The sequence below is a fragment of the Pteronotus mesoamericanus genome, unplaced genomic scaffold (genome assembly GCF_021234165.1).
Source record: "Pteronotus mesoamericanus isolate MK-2021 breed Mesoamerican mustached bat unplaced genomic scaffold, CSHL_Meso_final contig_50, whole genome shotgun sequence".
NCBI lineage: Eukaryota > Metazoa > Chordata > Mammalia > Chiroptera > Mormoopidae > Pteronotus > Pteronotus mesoamericanus.
Genome location: NW_026555186.1, coordinates 38,805,670 through 38,826,762, shown reverse-complemented (window position 1 = coordinate 38,826,762; position 21,093 = coordinate 38,805,670). Strand labels below are relative to the sequence as shown.

The 21,093-nt window shown below is 33.7% G+C and overlaps 1 pseudogene; it reads left to right on the top strand.

Moving 5' to 3' along the window:
- The first annotated feature begins 19,989 nt into the window (after nucleotides 1–19,989).
- LOC129074468 (PRELI domain-containing protein 1, mitochondrial-like) lies at nucleotides 19,990–20,670 on the top strand (annotated as a pseudogene).
- The last annotated feature ends 423 nt before the right edge of the window (nucleotides 20,671–21,093 follow it).

Sequence of the window (21,093 nt, the reverse complement as noted above, 5' to 3'; positions counted from 1 at the left end):
ATATTATTTCTATTATTTTTTAATTCTTATGTTTATTTTTCTCCCAATAAACTAGATTAGAATCTACTCTAGAATATTTTGAATAATAGATTATTTTAGGACAGTTTTAATTTATAGAAAAACTGAGGCGATAAATAGAAAAACCCAAACCCCCACAGCCAGTTTCCTCTGTTCTTAACATGTTATATTAGTATGGTATATTTGTCCCAAATAATGGACCTATTCTCAAACATCATTGTTAATTAAACTCCATAGTTTATTCAGATTTCCTTAGTTTTACCTAATGTCTTTTTCTGTTCCATGATCCCATCCAAGAAACGAGATGACACATAATTGTCACATCTCTTTAGGCTCCTCTTGCTTATGACAGTTCCTTAGACACTCCTTGTTTTTCATGTCCATGACAGTTTTGAGGAGAATTGGATAAGTATTTTGTAAGATGTCTCTCTATTGGAATTTGAATTTTTTTTTAATGATTCAAATGAAGTTATAGGTTTCAGTGAGGGTTCTCCACAGAAACAAAATTAATAGGGTCAGTATAAAGAGAATTATTTTAACGAATTGGCTTACACAGTTATGGTCACTGGCAAGTCTAAAACCTCTAGGACAGGGCCACAGGCTAGAAGCTCAGGCAGGAGTTGATGCTGCAGTCTTGAGGCAGAATTTCTTTTTCTGCAGAAAACCTCAGGTTTTTACTTCTGAGGTCTTCAACTAATCAATGAGATCTACGGGCATTATCAACGGTAATCTTTCTTAAAGTCAATTGATCATATTTGTAAACTTCATCTATAAAACGCTTTCACAGCAATACCTAGATGAGTATTTAATAAAATAACTGGGTACTAGAGCCTAATCAAAATGACTCATAAAACTGATCATCACAGGAGCATAATGTCAACATGTTTCATCACTATTCATGTTGACCTTGATCGCCTGACTGAGGCAGTACTTATCAAGTTTATAAAATGCTTGTAAATTTGCTTATTTTTCTAAAAAAATTATTTGTAGCCCACATTTAGGGGATGGGGTTTTATGATTCCCATTTTAAGGGCAGACTATCTCTGTAAATTACTTGAAATTTTTCAAGACGTTTTTGTCTAACCCTTTCCCCACTGTCATTTATTTTTCCCAGCAAGACTCACAGATATTTACTACATACTTTGGGTTATAATCCAATGCTACTTTATTTATTTTGTAGCTCAGATTGTTCAAGCATTGGCTATTGGGAGCCCTTTCAATTGGTTTTTGTGTCCCTTTCACATACATTAAAAAATATAGACTTTTTTACAAGTCTCTTATTTTAAGAAACTACAAGATGCCTCAGGATCATTTTGTATATTTCCAGCCTGTCCTTGAATCAGCCCTTTCTCCAAGGAACCCTGGTTCCTTTTATTAGAAAGTGATTTTTAGGAACCAAGATCTGGGTGGTACGTGCACTCCTTTTTACTGGGGTGTCATTTCTTCTAGGCTCTCTTAGATGACAGAGTAAGAAAACATACATGTATTTATAATCTTGTACATACACATACATTTAAAAATATTTCTTCATGTAACCATATGTATGTATATTGAGCTAAAGCTATGCTCATACTGATGTTTCCAACTTTAATCCATTCCCACATGGATCATTATAGCCTCCATCCCTTATCTGTAAGTTTCTGGTCCAACAGTGAGAAATCTGGCTTCCACTATCTACCCAGCATAATTATTCAGTTTCAGTGCATGTGTATAGCACTATCACAATTGCTAACCAATACCACAGTGGAAACAACTTTATCAATTAGAGCAGAATCCTTATGCACAGTTCCTTTTGATTCTGGTTTTATAAACCTGCTCCTTTTTAAAGTTACTTAGGTCAGGACCTTTTCACCCAGCTTCTTCAGTGATTTGTTATACAATTAGGGTTTTCTTGTCACTTCTGCTTTCCTTCCTGGGATACCTTGTTCTCCTAAATGATTTTATTGTTCATCATTTGTTCTTTAACATTATATGGGTTTTGACAAATTCATAATACCATCTATCCACCATTATCATACAGAATAGTTTTAATGACCTAAAAAATACCCTATGCTTTACCCGATCAACCTGACCCACCCTGCTGTCCCAGTAGTGATCCATCTTTTCACTGTCTCTATCTTTTCCTTTTCCAGAAGCTCAAATACTTGGAATCATACAGTATGCAGCTGTCTTCGAGTGGTTTATTTTAATTAGCAATATGCATTTTAGGTTCATCATGTCTTTTATGTGAATTAATATTTATTTACTCATATTGCTGAATAATAGTTTTTATTGAATGACTCTACCACAACTTGTTTATCATAGACTGCAATTTTTTAGTAATCTATTTTACTAAAAACAGTATGTGGTAGGTACGTATTTCAAGTGTTTTCTTAACTGAACATTTTTCTGATGTCTAAAAAGTTAAACATTTGAATAAGATCCTTATGAACACAAACTTTTCTCTCAATGATATGTAATATTACAAATAGACAATATTTACTGAATGTATTTCATCAATTCTAAAATGTATATTTTTTATATTTTAACAGTTTTGAAATTGTGAGGAAACATAATTAAACACAATCACTTTGAGGTGACACTTTGGAGTACCACTTTAGAGTGGCAATGACTATTTTGTTAGGCATGCACAAATTTGGTTTCAATTCTTTATTTGTCATCGCTTCTTTTAAGTGTATGCATTGGTGTTACTGCACATATTGATTTTCAATGTCATGTCAAATCTCTTCAAAAGAAATATACACTATAAAAAACCCATGGTATATTTACACCGTGGAATACTACACAACAGTAAAAACGAAGGGTGCCTTACCTTTTACAACAGCATGGATGAAACTGGAGACTATTATGCTAAGTGAAATAAGCCAGTCAGTGAAAGGCAAATAACGTATGATCTCACTTATAAGTAGAATTAATGAACAAAATAAACTAATGAGCAAAATAGAGCCAGAGGCATAGAAACATGGAACAGACTGACAGCTGTAAGAGGGGAGAAGGTGAGGACTGGTTGAAAGAAAGTGAAGGGATTAGTCAAAGAATATGCATGAAGGACCCATGGACATGGACAACAGTGTGGGGACTGACTATGGAAGTGGGAGGATGGGCTGGGTGGAGGGAGGTGAAGAGGGAAGGAAAGCTGGAACAACTGTAATAGGTTAAACCATAAAATATTTAATAAAAAGAAAAATTCACTGAAATGCAACAAAAGAATTATACACTAATTCAGTTAAATGTAAAGTTATTGACTATAAAGAAAGTTACAGATCAGGAAAGAACAAATAAATTTGATGTTAATGTAGAAATATTAATTGTTGAAGGAATGATTATAATTCATGTTTTTGCAGACAAAACAAAATGCTTTGTTATCAAAGAAAGCACAAAACCCTAAAGTTGAGGACTGAACTCTGTTAATTATTTATCTATTACAGATTTTTGTACACAAATACAGTCTTTTACACTCCAAAGACTGCAATTAAAAGCATTAGAAACTGCCAAGAACCATAGAGTAGCTGAAGTTCATTTCAAAACAAACAAGAGGCTGGTGTGATGGATTGTTAGGATTATTGTTAAGACATTACATCACAGTATAATTGACAGTCTTTTGTTCCCTTAATAGATAAAATAACAGTATGTTTTACAATCCTTGAATTCCTATATTTAATAACATATAGTATTTATGATGTACTTTACTACATAGTTTATACTCAGTAGCACTTAAATTTTGCTATCACCTTGTGAGACTGATATTACTGTCCTATTTATAGATAATGCCACTTAGAATATACAGTTTGTCCAAGGACATAGATCTAGTAATTGGAACCTGGATTTGAGTCTTTGCTAGTAGAGCCTGTGCTTATACTGCACTATAGTACTTCAGTCCTTTCTTGCATTTAAAGTTACTGAAAAGTTTTAAGTCAGTTCATATTTTATCATTTTTTAGTTCAAATATTTTAAACTGACTTTTGAATAATTTCTTAATCCTGCTTGCTTTCTTTTTCCATCCTTTTTCTCATTCAACTATCCATTAAAATGATTACAAATGTTTTTAAATGATGAGAGTAGAGAAGGATGCATGTGACAAGAAATTTAGGGCAATAAAATATAATCTGAGAATTTTAAAAAAGTAGAAATATGGGAGAGAAGACCATACAAGAGATACCACTGACAGCTGATTCAAAATTCTTTCCCATTTCTTCTTCACTTTCTCAGTCTGTCTCTATCTCTGTCTCTCACTCTCTCTCTCTTTCTAGGTCTCTGTCTCTGTCTTTCTCTCACTTTCCCAAAGTTTTTCACTAACTATGTATTACTTGTGTTAGCAGAAACATAATTAAACGTTCCAAAAAATTATGAGAAGTTGTTTGGGCACTTTTTTTTCCAGCTCAGGAAAACTCTGTTCTCTTCTTCATACATCTTTGTTGTTTCTCTTCCAGTTCTGATTTCTTTTTCAGGGTACCTTTGAATTTAAGTAGGCTCTCTGCCTTGTTTGCTTTTTGACTTCATCTTTTTTGTCCCTTCCCTCTGCATTTGGGAAAGTTTCACAAATGTCCTTTGCATTAGTAATTTGATTTCAGTAACATTTTTTTCTTCTATTAAAAACCTATCATAAGATTTTAAAGAAATGTTATTTTATGCTTATCTTTTTTCTTTTCAATCTTTCAATTTTTTTATAACATAAAGAATAAAATTAAAACTAATAAAATTAAAATGAATCCTAATTTGCTGCTTTTTCTATTTCTGAAAAATTTTTGTTTTTCTAAATATCAGCATATGGCTTACTTGTAGCAGTACCATCTTACATTCCATTGTGGATACCGATTTGTTGTTTTTTCTTTGAAATTTCCTGTTTTTTTAAAAAAGTAAATAAGTTTTATAAACAGAATTTCTAGTATAATTTTTTTTTAAATTTACAATATTAAATCCATTATTGGTATCTATCTTCTATCTATCTATCTGTTCATTCATTCATTCATTCATTTTAGTGTAAAATAGATCTTTTAGATCTAATATTTACAAATATTCTATTGCCCTCAATTTTATCTGCTACCCACTTGGGTACTGACTGAGTGCTTCTTTGGTTCTACACTTGTAAAGAACCTTGATGGCAGCTAGACCGTCCAGGTGACCAGCAAGCTCTCTTCTAGTCTGGCTCTGTTGGAGTGAATTGAGACTCTTCTCCTGCTTTCACTGCATGGTTTTCATATATCCTTGGCCTACCCAATATAATGTAGGCTAAATTTTCCACAGAAATTTCTGCCTGGGCTCTGAGAAGGTTTATGCCTTTCTTGGTGCCAACATCCACATTCTGTGCCCATTTTCTTCATGCTCAATTGTGTTTTTGGAGTGTAGCCACTAAATGGAAGTACATGAAGGGTACTTAGAGAGGGATATTCTAATTTTTTCAGAAGAAACATTTTTTAATAGAAAAATGGATGCCTACTTTTCAGGTTATGATTCTCTTGGATGTCAGAGTTAATAACTAGAATGCGTATGGGGAGAAGTTTCTTAAACTTATTTCAGTTGAAAAATTCACTGTTTTCAGCAGCTAAACATATAGGGTTCACTGGTCTTACTTATAAACCCTCTTTATCCATCTTGTTTTTAACGGAAATTTCTTAAGGAACTAATGTGCTAATGGATTGACTACAAGGATTCATTCTGTGATTGTAGCTTTTAATTTTTTTTGTTTTAAAATATTTTATAGGTATAGTTTAATATCTTTGATAGTTTGGAGAAGCTGCATTATACATACTCCTTTAAACAGAAACTCCAAGGTCATGAATTTAAATGATTTAAAAAAAAATTTTTTAAATGTCACCAAAACAAAAGAATTAGAAGAGAGAGTTTTATTTGAAAAAAAAATACTTCTTTCCTCTTTCCTTTGCCAAATATGATATCACTTTCAAGTTAGATTTATTTTCCTTTTATCTGAATTTTTGAAGTTTGTTATTTCTTTATTCATAACCTTGTAACTTCCACCCCCTTTTCACTCATTTTTTTTGGATCTTCCAGAAATCCAGTCACATTTCTTTTAACTTGAAACACAAATAGGGGTAACACTCAGTAAGTTCAGATTCATTAAACACTGTCTAAAAAACTTTAGATAAAGTTCAGATTTTCCTTCTACATTTCCCCTCATCTTGGATCTCCTCGCCTTCCCATGAATGTCCTCCCCTCATCACTCTTCTCCATTTCTGCGCCAGCTTCCGAAGTCTATCTTTGTGTTTCTAACCCTGTTTTAGAATCAGAGTGTATTCTTATTGCAGCTTCCACAGGCTTTTCCTAGTCACTACATACTCAGTTTGAAAAGGGCTAGACATCTTTCTTTTGCAAGTGGGACGAAAACTAAGTGGAATTAGAACACTCTGAATATCCAGTAGTCCCTTCTTCCCTGCTCATACAGGCACAACAACGCTCCATTCATAGTAAGTTGAGAGTGAAGAGACCGGCAGTGAGTGCCGGTTCAGTTCAGCCTCAATCATTCTGCTTATTTTCTGTTTTCAAGCCCTACAGTCCCTAACTGCCCTAAGGAATTTTATTATTAGTAACCATCTTACCCAACTGCCAGAATGTACACCAACAGGGCCCTGTGCTACGTTCAGTGAAATCCTATGGGGGTTGAGATAAGTGCAGGTAGGGAGGGTTAAATTCCTGAAAGCACAGCAATTTCTTATCATTTGATGAGTCAATAGACAGGTACATCATAGAAACATAACCAGCATTTGCTTCTCTTAATATCTATTCTGTCACCCTTCTCTTAGTACCTGGGGCAGAGTTAATTTATACAGGGATCAATACAGAATACAGAATTTACCTCCTAGATAATCATAGATCTTAGAAAATGTGAACAATATTAAACTGCTTCAGAATTATAGTTATGCATGTTAAGAATATCTCAATTTCTAACAGTTCAGCAGATAATATGGTAAAAGAGGAGACACCTATTTAATTTACTGTTAAATTTTATTTTAAATTCTGCAAACTGCAATTTTAAGTTTAACCCTATGGAGAACTGACTTGACACCTCTAAGTTATCCGTGAATATGTTACAATTCCTGGGAAGTAGGCCCACATTCAAGTATATTTGTTGGATGACAAAGTGATCTGTTAATTTATTCTATCCAATTTATATAATTTTTAGATCCATTAAGAATAGCAATTATGGAAAAATTATGCTTTGAAAGAGTTTGAAATAATGCTGACACACTTTTTTAGTCCATTTTCTCCTGAATTTGCACATTTAAATATGTTGGTTCCAATCACTTGACCACATAGCAAAATGCTGTGTGTGTTATATGCCATTGTGATTCAGAAACCATACTATTTATGCACACAAATGCACAGACACAGACACATGCACAGACAGCAGCACACATGCACACACACAGGCTTCCTTACGTAGACCATATTGTTAGTTAGTGCTTGTGTTCCAGCATTACAAAAAATCTCTCTTAATCCTGTTAAAATAATAATGGTAGGAAAAAGTTGGCTAGCTACTTTAGTAGGAACTAATAATCATTTAAATAATGCTTCTTGTAGCTTACTTAAATTCTAGATATATTTCCTCTTGATTGATTTTGGGGAAGAAATGTAAATAACTGGTCCCTTAAGTTGGGTTCTCTAGAAGCACAGTCTAAGAAAAGGATTCAACCTCTACCTGATTTAGATGTGCCAGGTGTGAGAGTATGGAAAGTGCCTCCTTGGTGAAGTAGCTCTGAATAACTGAGGTCAGTTATCTAGAAGAAAAAAGCCCTGAAACATTAGTACCCAACATTTGTAGCAATTAGTGATGGGTACAATGAATCTCAGTGGAATACCAATAGTATCCACTGCAGTTGTATACAGTCTTCATTGAAGTAATTAGACACATTTTGGAATGATTAATAACTTTTTTCATTTTTACCATTTTACTCAATATTCTAATTTTTATTAATATTTTTATACTTAAAAATTATTAGCCATCCTTCAGCTTTGTTTTAATAGATTAATAGAGGATAATACAGACATTTGTATGACAGGAAAGTGACCAGAGAGTTCCACCGGTTCCAGGACTGCTCTAGAGCCCAGTGTTATTCTTAGTTCTTCTCTGAAACATTATATCAGTATCTCATAATTTGGCCAGGCGGTCATACTGATAACACATGATGGCATTTACTATTATGTCACCTGGAATTCATCTATTAATTATGTCATTTGGAATTAAAAAATTAATGGTTTAGTGGAGGGTATTTATATCAATAAGTTTTAGTAAGGAATTAATTTGTTATTTTAGAAAATGTTCAAAAGACCTTTTGAGGAAAGATTTAATAAGTTTATGAATTCTCTTATGATTTCATAAAGTTACTTTAATTTTAAAGATTATAAAACCCTTTCACTGGAGGATTTCAAGTTGTATGCTATAATGTCAATGCATTTTGGATGAGGATTCATGCATGTAGTTAGTGTAGGTATTACATGGATAAATCACCACTTCTTGGAATAACTCCTTTATAAATTCTATGTTGTGATGCAGCTTCTGGAACTATATAGGTATTTAACTGTCATGGGTGAGATAGATGATGCTTTAAAGTTAAGGAAATGGGCACTCAAAATAAATAAATTTATGGCTTTTTACAGAAGTTCTTATTTTATTAAGCAATGAAAATAATTACATAGGTACAATAATAGTAAAAAATTAATAATACTAAACATTTATATACAATACATATGCCAAGTAACATTCTGAACCTTTTTGATATATAAACATATTTAGTCCTTGCGACAACCCTGGGAAGTATGTGTGATTAATATCCTTATTTTACACATGACAAAATGCATATACATAGTGATTAAGTGGCTTGTCTGATTTCACATATCAAGTATGAGATAGAGCCACAATTCAAACACACAGTCTGCCTTCAGAATTTAGTACTTGGCCACCTCACTTACAAAAGCATTCTCATGAGTAAACTTACTCTCCCTTCCCAAGACAATTTGCATGTACACAAGGATTAGATAGTATTGCTCTTGTTCACCCTCTTATACATTTGAAATTACCAGCAAAGCACTGTCCCTTTAACTGAACCATGATCATTAGCCTTAAAATTGCCATGATGTTATGATGATAACATCATCTGGGTGCTCTTATTATTTCCTTCCCTCCTCTATCTTTCTCTTTTCTCTGTTTCTCTTTCTCCCTCTTTCTTTACCACTACTGAAAAAATTAATGGGTCAAGGGGTCAAAAAAAAAGCCCTACAATTCTGTAAATCAGAAAGTGAGATAAAAAATTTGGTAAAATGTTGTGAAAACAGTGTAGATTTAATTATTTTATAAATATCAACTTAAGTATTATATACTTGAAGTATAAATGCCTTCTGTATTCCTTTTCAATTTGCTTTCTAGAAGCTGAGTGATCCTGAAGTGAACTGATGAGTTACATGAAAAAGTCCTTATCATACTGATGGCTAGACTAGAATTTTGCAAATTAATTTATTAATGTTATTGTCTTTAATGTTTAAAACATGTATTCTGAAGTAGTAGTCATAGTTGATATGTTGAGAAAAAGCTGTTCACTTTATCGTCTTATTGACCTAAAATTTACTTTGGAGCCTTTAAACAATCCTCCTAGAATAAGAGAAAAATGTGTACTTCTAATGTTCAGAATTTAAAATATTGTAGCAATTGTTTTCTCTACTTACATATTTTTTTTCTATTCTGAGATTTTTGCTTCTTTTACAAAGTGAAGAACAATTTGGTGTTTAATTCTCTCTTTGGAAAAGGAAATTAGCAGCTGTAGAGTATTATTCAGACTTGGTCTAATTGTATATCTAGAAATGGAGTCCTACCTTAACTGTTTAATTAAATATTGGAAGAAAATATTTAAGCAGGTGTTAATCAAGTCTTTAAAAATATATTGCATACCCCAGCCTTTCCAGGTGCAGTTCAAGTGTTCTTTCTACCCACAAAATATAGCAGGTACTAGAAACAGAGGTACTAGAAAATGTCTGTTTTGAGGCCTGGAAGTTTATTTCTTAATGTTAAATAATCTTATGGTTATCACTGACATATAGTACTGGATTTTTGTTTAATAAAATAATACATCTTTAACCCTTTTTACAGTTTTATAATTGACATTTCATTATTTATAATTGATACGTCTTAAACTGCATATATATCAAGTATGTAATGAAGGTTTCCCATATATACTAATAAAACCATTACTGCAATCAAGATAATGAATATAACCCTTTTTATTGTAAACTAAATGCACATACATAAAGTACACAGAACAAAATCGTAAAATTCAATGATTTATCACAAAGAGAATATTCATGGCCACCCCTCTGGTCAAGAAATAGAATGTGGCCAGTCCAGAAGAGCCCTCTACATCCCAGGAATCACTACCTTTTATCTCTCTCACAAAAGTAAACCCTAACTTAAATTTTTTGCTAATTGTTTGCTTTCTTTGTAGTTTTAGCAAGTGAATTGTTATTTGTAAACACCACAGTTGAAATTCATCTATTTTTTAAACTTTATATAAATAGAATAATACCATATGCATTTTTCAATGTCTGGCTTATTTTGCTCAATATTATACAGGATGGGGCAAAAAAATAGGTTTATAGTTGTGGGTATGTGAAACACAGTTTATTCTTGTGTTATTATTTATTATTGTATAATTTTCCGTATGAACAACTGTAAACTTATTTTTGCCCCATTGTATACTTGTAAGAGTGAATTTTATCAAATGATTTTGTGCATTTATATAAATGATGACAGTTTTTCTCCTATATTTTGTTAAATTGGTAAATTGCATAGACCTATATTTGAAAGTCAAGCTAATCTCACATTCTTGGAATAATCTTAGTTTTATCAAGGGATCATAGATACATAGACAAGGATAGGTAGAAAGATTTATATATATATGAGATAAATATATATTTTATATATTGCTATGTTCCATTTATTAATACTTTATTTAGAATTTTTATGTAAATGAACAAGATATATTGGCTTTAAAAAAGAAGAAGTTAGAAAATACAGATTAATAGCAAATTGTGAAATGTTTACAGGCCTAAGGTAATTGCAAAAAATATCTGAGCAATAACTGGCTGGCTGCTAAAATATGCTGACATAGGAATGAATTCAAGGATGCCAGGCTTGAAAAAAATGAAAACAATAATTTAAAAACCCTGAATAGTCCTCAGTGTTTGCACACCATGGGGGAGACACACTTCACAGAATTGTTCCAGGCAAGTCCCTAACAACAAACAAACAACATAAAGCCTAAACAATAGCTTTCTGGAGTGGGGATCAGAATCTAGGACTACGGGTTTGCTGCTCCCATCTCATGCTTGTTCCAGATTAAATGCTTTTGCTGGGAATGGCAGGTGAATTACATCAATTTGGCAAACTGCTATTTTTTCCCCTCCCTCCTTTCCTTGCTTCCTTCTTTCTCCCTTTCGTCTGCTTTTTTCCCTTTTTTTCTCTTCACCAGCCATTATTCCTTCTGATTATTTTTGATACTTTTCATTTCATTTTCTGCTAAGCACTTAGAGTGATATTTTTGTAAAATAAGGCATTTTCATCTGACTACACAATATTTGTATTTGAATACTTGTTTGGAAAAACATTTATGTCTGAAACACACATATATTTGGTGTAAAGATCAAAATGTTTAAATAATTACATAGTAACAATGGTTATCTCTACTTAAATGATGAGTATTGCTGTTGTTTTATATTTCTTTGAACTCTTCTGTACATTTTAAAGTTTTCTGCAACAAATATGTAGTTATTCCTATTAACTTAAAAAAGAATTAAAATTTAGAAAAAATTATTTCTTCACAATTTGGGACAAACCCAGTTATATTTTATAATACTGGACAATCCAGAATCAGTATTTTTCAAAGTTTTTTTTTTATGACCTTAAATTGAACTGCAATATTCCTAGAACATTTTGCCGTAATTTTTAATACCATATGTCATTCAATGAAAGCTAATCCATGTTTGATTTATTTAGATTAAATTATCAAAATATTGATTTAAGAGCTATCTGATGTCTAAAGAGCAATTTTAGAGTTTTAAATAGAGGTAATTTTATTATACTAATGTTAAGAAAATCTAAATGTTGTGAAATATTTACAGTTATTTTTAACATCAAACAATTATAATTTTAGGTCATTAGAAAATATATACTTTTACTTAAAAGGAGATAAATGTATTTCTCTGGTTGAGTAAATTTAGGGTCTGTAGTAATAAAAAACATGAATAGAAATTTCATCATATTTCTGTTTTTAAACAATTGTATGCAGCCCCAGCTGGTGTGGCTCAGTGGATTGAGTGTTGGCCTGTGAACCAAAGGATCATTGGTTCAATTCCCAGTCAGAGCACATGCCTGGATTGCAGGCCAGATCCCCAGTAAAGGGTACGTGTGAGAGGCAACCACATATTGATGTTTATCTCCCTCTTTTTCCTCTTTCTAAAAATAAATTTTAAAAATCTTTAAAAAAAGAAAAAAAAACAACTATATGCAAATATGTACAATATTTTTAAAGGTTCTTTTCAGAATATTTTACTGTTTTCTAGTTTTATACATATCACATGCCAAAACTTAATAGTTCTTTAAGTAATTTCCCAATACATTTTGAAATTAAATATTCAAATATTATCTAATTTCAAGTTTTGTTTTGCTTGCTTGATGCTCTTGGTTTTAAACCCTTCCATCTCTCTTTCATACATTTCTCTAATCATTAAATGATTAAATGATAAAGCTTACACACCATACTTATCATACCTACCTTATATATGTAGACTTTTTTTTTAAAGGTTTCATTTCATTATTCTTAGAGAGAAGGGGAGGGAAGGAGAAAGAGGTAGAACATCGATGTGAGAGAGAAAAATCAATTAGTGGCTTCTTGTACAGATGCTGAGTGGTGACTGAACTGTCACCCCGGCATGTGCCCTGACCAGGAATTGAACCAGTAACCTTTTGCTTTGTGGGACAATACTCAGCCAACTGGGCTACACTGGTCAGGGATATACATATTGTTTTTTATCTATTGTATATTGCCCCATATGTCCCCAGATTTCATTTTCATAATGTTCAGCAGTACCTACTGTGTAACTCAGCCGTCCTGGTTTCTTTCTTACTTTCATCACATACTACATGTGCCACCTTGTACAAGTTACAAAACTTCTTTGGACATTAATTTCTTCACAAAATAATACCTAATCTGGAGGGTTATTTTGAAGATTAAATGATATAACTGCATAGCATAGTTCCAGGCACAGAATAAACTTTTAATAAATGGCGGTTTAATTGAGTACATGAGTTTATGTTATACTCCTTGCACATATTAAATTTACAGACTTTTAAAACATTCTTAAGTTGGAAGTTAAGTGTTGTTACTTCTCATGGGGGCAAAACATAGTCACCTTAGGTTTTTCATTTACTACATGGAGTAGTTTTACTAACCATAATGAGAAAGGGAGATTATTTCTATATGAAATGTTTGGATTTCTTTTTTTTTTTTTCCCATTGGCTCCTCCTGTGGAAATCCTATTGAGCACAGGATTAGCCAAAATGTAGGAAGGGAAGCAGGTAGAAGGAGACGGTGGAAAGAGTTGGGTAGGCAAAAGCTTAAATTGCTTTGGAATTCTCTACAAAGGTAGAACAATCAGGTCTTAGCACAGAGAGTGGTGTTCTGTGTTTTGAATTTAAGCAGTTTTAATATTCTTGGGGACAGAAGTATTTTCTTAGCATAAAACACAGGTGCAGATACTGTGCAGCCAAAGAAAAGCATTGATAAACATTTGGACACCCTTCCAATGGCATGGTCCAGAGCCAAACTTTGATTCTGCCTCAGTGGCTTAAATTTCTCATCACATTCAAATAGAGATGGCCTGTTCTCAATGTAATAGAAGGACGATATCAAAGTAACATGAGGAATCTTTGTGTAAAGGCAATGAAGGCTAAAATAATCTTCAAGGGAGTTAGCTATGTTTGTTCAGCAGCAAGAAGTTTTTAAATGGAAAGTGTTCTCTGGCTGTTTGTACTGGACAGTAATATTTTACATTCCAGTCATCTCAGTCTCATTGGACTGGATTCTCCTTTTTAAGTTAAGAGGTAGTTGGCAGAATGTCTCCTCTGGCACAGAGAAAAAACTTTTTCTTTCTATGTTTTCAGACTTTTCAAAGTTCCTGTGTTTATGCCAGGTTATGACAAGAACTAGAAACAACAAATTACCCTAGTGTTTTGGTAGATAAGAAAAGTCCATTTTTGCCAAGAGGTCTAGATCCTTTGAAATTATTCCCTTGAAAATGCATTTTCTCATTTTTCACCTTGTTTTCTCTCCCATTTTCTCAGAGCATGGGCAACATTTTCTCCTTCTTCTCAATGTGTGGTGGCCACAACATCATCCATGTATTCCCACTCCTTTACAAAGAAGAGAAGGACTCATTTCCTGTTCTGATCCACTTGACTCCTCTTTACTAATTCCTGATTCTCTCTCTCCCTTAGAATGTATGTTCCCATGGACTGTGTGGGTGTGAGAATCATCACCAACATTCTTTCCTTTATGAGAATACATTCGGGCATCTAGAACATCTATATGGGGGCCGAATTACTAACTCTTTTCTTCCAGTTCTGGCTTTTTGGTTGTTGCCAATTATTTTGAGAATTCTTTTTAGAATTACTGTGCCTTATTTTTTTCTTTTGGGTTCTGACTCATTTTGAACAGTTTTCTCCTTTAGGGATATAATGTTGTTTATAATGATAATATAGGTTCTCCGATATTTAGATGGGAAGGTAAAAAAGAAAGAAGAAAAAGAGTGTTGTGGAAGTAAAATAAGGCAGAAGTATATTTACTTACGAATTCTTTTCATCAAGGGTACAATTCTGATTCCATGAAATATATATGATGGTACTTAAAATGCTGATATTTAAAGAGTGATGACTTGACAGTGATAATGACAAATTTCAGTTAAACATAGTTACTTTCTGAGTTGGGCTGATTCACCTTGAACAGCAAGGATGTTTTATGTCAATTCCCATTTACAGCTGTAGTGGATTTGGCAAGATGTCTTGTATCCAATCAAGTGATCATGTATTAATCCAAACTGAAAGTTTAAAAAACATGTAAACTTTAAATAATGGATATATTAAGTTGTTTTCAAGAGAAAAAAAATTAGTTTCTTAAAATATCATTTCTCCAATGACAGGTTTGTAAAAGTTAGGTATCTACCATCAGAAAATATTTAATCAAGTTAGTTTTCTATGAAGTGGTATTATTCAAACAGAACAACTGAAATACTCAGGTTGCACAATAAAAGTCAAAATAATAGCAATGCTGGTCTGCATTGGGCTGGGTCTCTTCAACAAATTAAGGGTTGAAAGGTGCAAGGTGGAAAAAAACTATCCTTGTGAAGACTTACACTGCAGTGTGAGTTGTTGTGGAGGTCCATGGGAAACTCTTTTTTGGGGGGGAAACAAACAATTATTCTGGACATGTGGCAAGGCAAAGGAGTTGGGATTTGGCAGGCTTAACTGCATTAATTTTGCTTTGGGTGTAAAATATGTTAATTTGCCACTGTCTGGAAGAAATCATGATGAGTCATTTACAGAACTACTTAGAATCTACTTATAACATTTCTAACCATTTATTGCTTTGGTCATTGTTTTTTCTCTTCATAAATACACTTTTTAATACTTGTAAAAGAGAGTATGAAAAATCATTTTATATTCCACATGAAACAAATTTCTAATAGAAATTCCCAAGTTGAGTAAATAACTGATTACATTTCATTTCTATTTTGATATTATTTTCTATTGTCTGTTTGATCATGGAATGTTTTATGAAAAAGGACAGAATCATCCTTCATTCCTTCTGATAATATAAATTATTTTTTCCAGTTTGTAGTGAAATCGGATCCATACTATACTCATAAAGTGAGCTCTTCCAATGCCAAAAAGATTTTATTTACCTGCATTTCCCAAGGGTTCAGAATAATCCTGGGTAATCAGCTGTGTGTTGGAACAGGGGAGGATTGTTTTGGAAGCCAAAAATATGAATCCAATTGGTTAAAAAGAGTTTTGTTTTATGATCTCAAAATTTCTACATAGTTTGAAATATAACACCCTTACTAGACAAATAACCCAATTTAGGCAATTGTATCAAACCTTGTAACAAGAGCTTCCTTTACTCAGTTTTCAAAATACAGCATCCAAGCTCCTCTTTTTAGAAATACATTTTATATAATTAACTCTAGTTCTCAATTAACCACTTTGAAAATAAAATATAAATGTCTACCTGGGTATATAATCAATCATTAAACAATTGACATTAAGTCTTTGAATTAGACAAAACACTATGTTATAAAAAAAATTTAAAAAATAACAGGGTAAAATCAGTAGTTGAAAACTTGTTTAGTTTTCTGGATCTTGGAGAGAAAACACAGGTTCTTAAAATGCTGACACCTTTATACCTGTTCTCACCTAACAAAGAGCATGGAATTATAAAAATTTGCACACATACCATTTGTTTCTTAAAATAGCACTAACGTATGTGAAATCTCCAAATTAATGCTTCTCCACACATACTTCCCAACTACAGGCATTATAACCACAAATGCCTGGAGATATTGGTTGAATCATCTCCCTTTCCAAAATTGTCCATCTGTCTTTGAGAGTAGTTGTGATCTGGAGGTTCAAGTTGACTTACTCACTGAGCTGCCTGCCAGCTTAGATGCACTTTGTAGGTGGAAAATTGTTGGTCTTTGTCCCTCCCAGCTTGCAAGTAAAATGAAGCTGCCAAGAGATAAACACATTCTAAGTTTATCATGCTATTCTTGGCCTCAAACTACAAGCCATAAGGCAACTATTGCTCAAGGTACCGTGTTTACAAGTGTTCAGTCCTCCGCTGTTTCAGAGACCCAACAAGATGGAATTTCTTCCTGCCAGCCTATATTTTGTTTTTTTCTAAGCGTTCACATTTCTCAATTCCTTTAAAAAAAAATGAGGAAAGGGAGCAGCTTCTTGGACAGAATCTTGAAGATCTGAAGTCTCATTAAAATTTTTATTATGATGTTTTGGGGTTTTCTCCCCCAGAAGCACCATACATTCCTAAAAAGACTAGAAGTTTGTATTAGTATCATCAATATTATTATATTCATCATCATAATTATTATTTTGTTTAAAAGTTAACAAGATGTGTACAAATTTATTTTTATAGAGGATTTTTAATTTTTGCTATGTACTCTCCTTCACTTGATTATTGCATTGGCCTTTAACACATTTATTATTTTGAAATCCATATTTTTCTTTCAATTAGGTGGCTATGTTGAAGGTAATTTAATTAGTTTGGTAGTGTTCTCAAAACTCAAAGAAAAAAGTTGGTGTTTTGTTTTTTTTTTTTTTGGAGAGAACAAGTATGAGTTAACTTTCTTCACAAATGTCTTCCTGGCTGCATTGGATAACAGGATGTATTGAGTTCATACATCTTAAATATAAAAGAGGAGTATAGCTATATCACATCCTATATTGGCACAGTATATTGACATGTATTATGTATGATGTTACACTGTTTAAATTATTAGAAATCACATTAAAAGGAATTATAATAAGATAGGGCTTTTTACCAAATCTAAAGTATTTGGCAAAGATATGATAATCATCTTCAATCCTTGATTTACAAATAAGACTTTGAGCTCTCAGAATTTTATAACTATATTCTATATCATGATTTTTTGCATTTCATTAAAAGTTAACATTCTCTTCAGAGTTCAGCACAGTACATGGGTGATTTACCTAAAGAATCAGGCTTTAATTGTTTTCTAGGACATGGTACATACTAATGCACATCCTGAAAAAATTCTTTGGATATACTCTCACTAATGTCAGCTCCTTTAATGGTTTAATGTTGCTGCAACTTAAATTCACGGACTCTGTGACACATGAAAAGAACAATAAAAGAAGTGTTACTTGATTTAGTTTAAGTGTAGAGAAGAAAGATGACGCATGAAAACAAGAATAAAAGAAGTTTCTAGTTTAAGTTCAAAGTATAGAGAAAAATATTTCCCACAAACTACTCTTGGATTTCAAGGAAACATGTATGGTTAATTTGAAGCGTTACTTAGATTCACTCAAAGTTATCAAAATCATTAAGTCCTCACTAGTGTGGGTAGAGTGAGCTTTAAGGTCTGTCATACCTACCGGATAGTATGGACTGCTATCCACCCGGTAGCCGTTGACGATATATAAATCAGATAATGGAGCACAGTGAATGAGCATTTTATTTGAAAATCATCTATGATATTAGAATTTACCTGCAACACTCCGCTAACTCAAATTCTAATCAATATCTGTGAAAAAGTTTACTGCCTTTTCTCCCTACAACTCAAAGTAGTGAGTAAGGCTCATGTATATTCTGAAGACTATCTGGCCAAAGGCATTTGATGTCTTGGCTTTACAGATTCCTTGCTCTTTGTTTATTACTCTAACAGTGTTTTTAACTTTTCCTATCTAATACACAGTGACTAAATAGGTTATAAAATTGGCTAAAATAACTCAAAAATCATATTGTTAAAATATATAAACTTCTCTATTCTAGAAGTCTAAGAAATGGCCTCGATTCTGAGGGAGTAAGGAACTCATAGTTCATTAGTGCCAAGCAGTGCTAACAGCCATCACCCTTTGATGGAACTAATATGCACTTTCCCCACTGGTGGAGGAGATGCTGCCAGAGTGTTGCTATTTTGGCATTGTCAAAGTCATGACATGGGTTACCAGCTACTGTATTAGGAGTTGTTATAGAGAGACTTCCTGGCTAGTATTTTACAATATTTTGCACTGTGCATGTTTATTTAATGTATTATTTGTTTCTGAGTCTGATTCTTTGTTTAAGCTAAATGTAAATAACCCAGAATTAGAGTTATGAAGTAAGTAGTTTCCAGCATTCAAGGTCATTAGTAAGAAATTAAAGTTTTAAGTACCAGGAATTCACAAATAATCAAAGAAACAATCAAAGAAAACACATCTTTATCTAAAAGATTAAGAACTGTTTTTAAAGGTAAATAAGTTTGCTATTTCTGAAATACTTTTTCATTACTTATGAAACCAGATTTTTTTTTTCAGTTTTCAATTTAACCTTCTGTTAGAATCTTTGGTTTTGATACAATTTATTTCTATTTCATTTTGTGGATACCCTTCAGGGGATACATATGAGGTCATGCTATTCATATTGGAAGTACAGGGAGTGATAATAACACCCCTATATCTCAAAATCTCAGTGGTTTAAATAAAACAAGAGGTTTTTCTCACACCACATGATCAACAAGGTGAAGCAACAGTCTTGAGTTTAGTTGGAAACTATGTGTGTCTTAGTTACTCTAAGACCCAGCTGATGAAGGCTTTAATCTCAATACATACTTTGATAAACTAGTAGGCAAGAAAAGGGAACAAGGTGAATTATTTTTTGGCGGTTAAAGCTTCTGTCTGGAAGTGACATGCATCATATCCTATCACATGTCCTTAGCCAAAGCAAGACACATGATATCGACTAACCCCAAACATAGTAGATTAATACTCCTACCTTTTGTCTTGAAGAAGGAGAAATGAAAAATTCCTTAACAGGCCTTATGACTTGACTACCATAAAGTTTAATGCTTATAACTATTAAGGGAAGTCACTTTTTTTTTTTAAACCATGAAGCGTAAAAGGCAGGTGATTCAGAGTTCTATTTTCCCGCCTAGCAGAAATTTAATACTTGGGTAACATTCTAGCATGTGGAATATGGGACATGAGAAAATTTGATCCTTTAAGTATTAAGCTTGAAACGCTGTTAAGTATTATCAATTATTTAAAAGAATCGGTGGAAAACTCCTCATGGCGGTGGCACCTGGTCGAGCACAGCACGGTCGTGACTGAATTGCGTGTCTGGTGGGTGTGCGCTAAGCCCTGGCCTGGTCTCCTCGTATGCCCCCGCCCTGGCCGGGATGATGCCGAAGTTTTTCTTGGGCCAGAGCGTGCTCCAGAGTAACTGGGACCAAGTGTTTGCTGCCTTCTGGCTACAGTAACCAAATCCCTATAGCAAACATGTCTTGGCAGGAGACATAGGTGCACCAGGAGGTGAGCCCTGACCAGAAGCTCCTGTCCAGGAGACTCCTGACTAAGACCAATGGGATGCCCCGCTGGGCTGAGAGACTATTTCCTGCCAGTGTGGCTGGCTCGGTGTACATCCTGGAAGATTCTGTTGTGGACCCACGGAAACAGACTATGACCACCTTCACAATCACCAGCCACGTCCGGCTGCTGGTGGTGGAGGAATGGTGTATTTACTGTGTGAGGTCTGATAAGAGCGGCTGGACCGAATCCACTGGGATGCTTGGGTCTCCTCTAGCTTAACTGGCATCTCCAGAGCTGTCTAAGATTTTGGTCTTGCCCAGTTCCAAAAAAAAAAAAAAGTGACCAAGACGATGAAGGGCTTTAAATGCACCTTGGCCAAGCTGCAAGGTGAGGCCCCTTCCAAGACCCTTAATTGAGACAGCTAAGGAAGCCAAGGAGAAGTTAAAGGAGATGGCATTGGAGCTACAGAGAAGGCCAATGACCTTGCCAGCAAGGCAGCTACCACGCAGCAGCAGCAGCAGCAGCAGCAGCAGCAGCAGCAACAGTTTGTGTAGCCAGCCCTAGGTCTGGGGCTGCAGCATACCAGAACACCCGGCTGCACTTCCTCTGCCCTCCCGCCTTGCACTTTATTATTAAAAATTAACTTTCAGCCTGATTTCCTGTCTGGGTGGTGGGTTGGGGGTGGTGTCTGTTTGGCATCTACAGTGCACCAGACACATTACCCACATCTGGGCCAGGCCTGCTTCTTCCCTCATCGGATTGCCGAGGAGAGGTGCCATGACTTGCCAGGGTCACAGACAGCGTGCAGGGTAAAGGGTCATGAATGTTAGACTGTAAGCTCCATGAAGGCAGAAACCTTTGTTTTGCTCTCTGCTGTGTCCCAAGTACCTGAAACAATATCTAGCACATAACAGGCACTCAATAAATGTTGAATTAAAAAATAAATAAAAGAATCAATAAATTTTATACATAAATAT